At 40.3% G+C, this 5341-nt stretch overlaps 1 long non-coding RNA gene across 1 annotated transcript; it reads right to left on the bottom strand.

Moving 5' to 3' along the window:
- Positions 1-1099: 1099 nt before the first annotated feature.
- LOC113627503 (uncharacterized) lies at positions 1100-5076 on the bottom strand. Its single transcript, XR_003435574.1, has 3 exons — positions 3062-5076; positions 1779-2025; positions 1100-1614 (listed from the first exon to the last, which is right to left on the bottom strand). It is a non-coding gene; the product is annotated as an uncharacterized LOC113627503 (long non-coding RNA).
- Between the last annotated feature and the right edge of the window lie 265 nt (positions 5077-5341).

The following is a 5341-nucleotide window of genomic DNA, read 5'->3' as shown; positions in this document are numbered from 1 at the left end:
GTTGACCTTTTTTATTTAATTTTACTTTTGTTTTCCAAACAAATTATACCTTAAATATCTCTTCTTATATATCTTTCATTGGCTATTTTACCTTTTATATGAGCTGTGTGTTTAATTAAAAATGTTGGTTTCTTTGTTTTAAGAAATGCAAAGGATTTGAAGTTAAAAGGATAAAAGTTCCATTTTCATCACTTTGGAATCTATTCAATATTAATAGAGGCAGAGGTTCTCCTTGACAATGATAACATCTGTCATTTTCTTAGGTCTTGTTCTTTCTTTGTGAGAGCTCCACAGGCAACCCCCAAAGGAAAATTTCCTGACTATAAAACAATGGGAGCTCCTCACCAAGGGTGGACAGAACCCTTTCTGCGTTGAAATTGAATAGCCCTGCATGTGTCCAGAAGAAATCAATAAAAGCCAATAAAAAAGAAAAGCAAGCCAATAATTAACCAGAGAAATGCACCAAAAGTTGTAGTTCTGTGAAAACAGGCTTATCAAACATCTTCAATTAAGAAGTTTAATATGATTCTGTACATTAAAAAAAAAGGTGGAGGGGTACCCAGACCTTCAGTCAGCTCCATTTTAGGAGTGTTTTGGTTTATTTTTTCATTTTTATATCCCAACTCATCTAAAAGCATGTAATGTATAATGCTTTTAATCTGTTCAGTAAAACATCAATTGACTAGACTGTAACTAATTAGAACTTTTCATTAAGCAAATTTTGTTTTGTCTCTCAAATACTATCTTTAAAGAAAACTAATGGGACTTCCCCGATGGCGCAGTGGTTAAGAATCTGCCTGCCAATGCAGGCGACACGGGTTCGAGCTCTGGTCCAGGAGGATCCCACGTGCCGTGGAGCAATTAAGCCCATGCACCACAACTACTGAGCCTGCGCTCTAGAGCCCGCGAGCCACAACATCTGAGCCCTCGTGCCACAGCTACTGAAGCCTGTGTGCCTAGAGCCTGTGCTCTGGCACAAGAGAAGCCACCGCGATGAGAAGACCGCGCACCGCAAAGAAGAGTAGTCCCCGCTCATCGCCACTAGAGAAAGCCCGCGTGCAGCAATGAAGACCCAACGCAGCCAAAAATAAATAAAATAAATAAATTTATTTAAAAAAAAGAAAAGAATAGTAACAATGATATTACAGATTTCTTTACAATAGATTGCAGGGACTATCTAGCAGTTAGCACATATTCATCTCAATTTTCTATACTGTCTACATTTATAGGATTGTTCCATAAAAAAAGATTACTTTGAAATAAAGCTCTGAATCATCGAAGAAAGATTTACTCTGAATCATTTTGCTATATTAAAACTAAAGCAGAGGAGTGGGCTCATACTTTTATCCACATGTACTTGAGAAAGATTTTAGTAACAAATTAAAGTTGAGTAAACAGGATACTCCATGCTCTGGGTATTCTAGTTAACAGAAGTTTAAAAAAAAACACTGTATTTTGGAACCAGGGAATCACCGCTTCCAGGGCCATAGTGATGAGATTTTTGAATCCAACATATTTTCTTCTGGAAAAACTCCTCAAATCAGAGAAAAGAAAAATAAGGTCAGTCCTGCTGGAGGGAGGATTCATTACTCTTAGCAATGCTTTCTGAATCACCTTTATGAGAAAAAAAAAAAAAACCCACAATTAGAGGTGGGCAGGGGATACAAGACAGCAAAGAAGAAAGGCCAGTTTGCTCAGAGTGTAAAGAGCAGATAAAACCAGTTCCCTCAAAATGAATAGTGAGCAGGTGCCAGACACAGCCCAGTTCAACATGTTACCTTCATCAACCGTGCTCCATGTAGAAACAGCCTCAGCTGAATGTTGAACATCACCCAGAGAGATCTGTGCTCTGCCTAGCACTCTGGTAGTATTTCCACACCTGTTTACATTTCTTGTCTGAGTTTCTTCTATACAACTCTGGCTTTTGTCATAAAGCCATAGTGGGAAAAGTCTCAGCTTTGTGATTAGGCAGTTCGGGAAGGACTTTGGAACATTCACTTCACCTCCTTAAGCTCGATTTCCATACTAGGGTGTGAGAATCACATTAAAAAGAATAATCTTGCTCAGAACAAGGCACATGTTGGGCATTCATCACTTATGCTCATTACATTTTCTAAGTTCTAAATAGGGAATCTCTGGTATTGAAAGCCAATATATAGTCTCCCCTTCAACTTTTCACAGGGGAATTGCCTTACATTGGGCTCCTTAGGACTAGACATTAAGGTGGAGAAATGTATGCAGAAGGTTTATTGAGAAGTGTTCTCAGAAGATAGACCTGTAAGAACATGGAGAAGGCAGGTTTGGGCAGAGGGGGAAGCATGTCTGTAACCCGATTGCACCTCAACCTATGGGGAGTACATGTGTCATACGGTAAGTTTGACCCATTTGGGAACAGCTTCTCAAAGATCCTGGTGGTCTTGTTTCCTGGGGAACTTAAAAGAGTTAGGCAATTTATATCACCAGGTGACTATAATGGACAATACTATATTGTACACATGAAAGTTGCTATGTGATTAAATCTTTAATATTCTCATCATAACAACAACAAAATGGTAGTTATGTAAGGTAAAGGATGTATTAACTAACCTTACTGTGGTAAACCTTTCTCTACATATACATGTATCAAATCATCACACTGTACACCTTAAACTTTTACAATGTTCTATGTAAATTACATCTCAATAAACATGGACAGGGAAATTATAGCTCTTGAGGCTACGGTTCACTTTGACATCATAACTGGAATTCTCATTCCCTCCTCCACCTTTCACTCTAGATTGCCCTCATCCTCAGCCAACACCTTTGTCAAGTGGCTCATGGTCGGGGGCGGGGGGGGGGCGGGGGGGGGGGGCGGGGGGGGCGGGGGGGGGGGGGGGGGGGCATGACCCAAACCCTCATATGTAAGGAATGAAGCAGCACAGTTTTCACTACAGGGTTTCTGCTTTGCTTCCTGAAGGAAACATTATTTTAATACTTTCCTGCCCTTCTCTGTCACCTGCCCACTTTCCCTTGCCCCCTTTGAGGAGTAAATAATAAAACTGGAGTCTGGGGAGAGCCTTACATTCACTGGACCGTGGTAGCCAGTGGGTTATCTGTGACTGCTGCATTGAACATCACACAGTGCTGGGCCCTCTCTTATCTCTTTGACTCTCCCACCATCTTGGACTTGTCCACAGTTTGAGAAAGGTAAGTGTTAGCATGTCTAGTCTTATATCCATTTCAATTATAATCAGCTTTGTTGCGCTATGGTAAAAGACAGCACCAAAATTTCAGTGGCTCAATGAAAGTTGATTGCTTTCGCACCCAAGTCTGCTGTGGGTGTGGGACACTCTCCAAGGTCACTGTTTTCCAAGCGGTGGCTCTGAATTCCAGGCTGCTTCAGTCTTGTGGCATCTCCACCCTGCACAAACTTCAAGGTTTATCACAACAGGGGCAGATGGTGCTAGAGAGCTGCCAGGCATCAAGATGGTCAGTGAAGACAATGACTCAAACTGAAAGTATCAAGCCTTTATTCACTTGCTGTGATACTATAAGCAACAGGATTAACAGGAAAGGGGGAAAGGGCGTCAGCTTCCATGCCTATGATGGTCCATTTTTCCCCAGGGCACAGCACGAGGCTAAGGACAAATGACAGGCATCACAGATTGGAGGGAAGGAGAAGATCCCAGAACAAAAGGCTCCTGCTGTTTTTTGGACCCAGGGGCTGGGAGGAGGAAGAGAAGGAAGGGCTAGAAGAGGAAAAGTATTGAGTCGGAGTGGCTAAGATGTCCTGAAGCCCCAGCTCTTTTTGGAGGCCTCCAAATGAGGTGCCTCAGCTTGGAATGCAGATATGCATAAAGATCAGACCAGCTGGGGGTTGAGAACCTTAGTTCCTTCAGACACTGCCGTGCACCAAGTCTGATGTGAGGAGGGCAGCTTCCCCACATCCACAAGGCCTGCTGGGTAAAGCCTTTGCAGTTGTCTATATTTGTTCACCCTGCCCAAGGAGGTGCATTATGACTAAGGAAGAGCAGTTCAGATTTCTGAAAAGAAACTGAAACTATTTAATAGCAAACTATCATCTGTGTCCACTCATTCTGTCCCCATTATGCCTCCTGCACAGGAAGAACAGAAGTGTCGACACAGAACTCATCCAAACAGCCTCCAGATGTATAATCTTTTTACAAATTTTCTGGGGAAATAATCCATCTTCCAGTCTAATTAGACATGAAGCAAGAAAAAATGAAACACAGATACAGAGGGTATTGAGTTGATGAGAAGGCCCCTTTGCTTAAAAGAATACCTGCATAAATCAATCAAATGGAAATGATCTTATACTTGTTACACTACACTGAGATCAACAGCGTCTTTTGAGGTTCTTATTTTCTCTCTCTACCCTTCTCTAAATTCTTTTGCTTTTAATTCTTCATCTTCCCCCCTTTTTACAGCAGAAGATAGCCATATTTCTAAGGTTATGGGGGGAAAAAAAACATTTCCCATTTCAGAAGAAAGTGCTGCAGGTGGGGAAAAAAATGTTTACTGCAGTAACTCAGTTATGTTGTTCAGCAATTTATGTTCCTTTTGCAGAAAATCTTAGCTTTCCATGACACAAAATATTAGGGGTGTAACTATGTTAAAAATGGAACTACATGTAGAAAAATCCCTAGAGGCTATTTTACCAACATATTAACCAACTTTGTCTTTGGATGACGAGATTTCAAGTGATTTCCTTTGCTAATTGTGCCAGGTTCCTTAGAATGATTTACACTTTATTCTGTTGGGACCCATCTGGTAAGATGTCTGAGAAATGAGTTTCTCTTCAAGCTTCCCCTTTGACCTTGACTTCTCTCTTCCTCTCTTTTTTTCTTTCAGCTTTATTGAGGTGTAATGGACAAATAAAATTGTAAGATATTTAAAGTGCACAATATAATGATTTGATATACATATAACTTGTGAAAGGATTACCACTTTTGAACTAATTAACACATCTGTCACTACACATATATATTCTTTTTATTTAATTTATTTAAAGTAATAAAAAGCAGTTTACCTATTTCTCCCACCTCTGGCAACCACCAATCTATTCTCTGTATCTATGAACTTGGTTTCATTTGTTGTTAGATTCCACATATTAGAGAGATCATGCGGTATTTGTCTTACTCTGTCTGACTTAATTCACTTAGCATAATGCCCCCGAGGTCTGGCCATGTGTTGCACACAAATGGCAAGATTTCATTCTTTTTTGTGGCTGGGTAATATTCCATTATTATCCATTACTATTTCTTTATCTATTTGTCCACTGGTTATTTCCATATCTTAGCTATTTTAAATAATGCAGCAATGAACATGCAGATGCAGATAT

This window comes from Aethalodelphis obliquidens, unplaced genomic scaffold, assembly GCF_003676395.1.
Source record: "Aethalodelphis obliquidens isolate GAN/ISIS:26980383/991018 unplaced genomic scaffold, ASM367639v1 scaffold2, whole genome shotgun sequence".
NCBI classification, from domain to species: Eukaryota; Metazoa; Chordata; class Mammalia; order Artiodactyla; family Delphinidae; genus Aethalodelphis; species Aethalodelphis obliquidens.
Note: the sequence above shows the minus strand (reverse complement) of the source record. Positions and strands in the feature narration are given on the sequence as shown.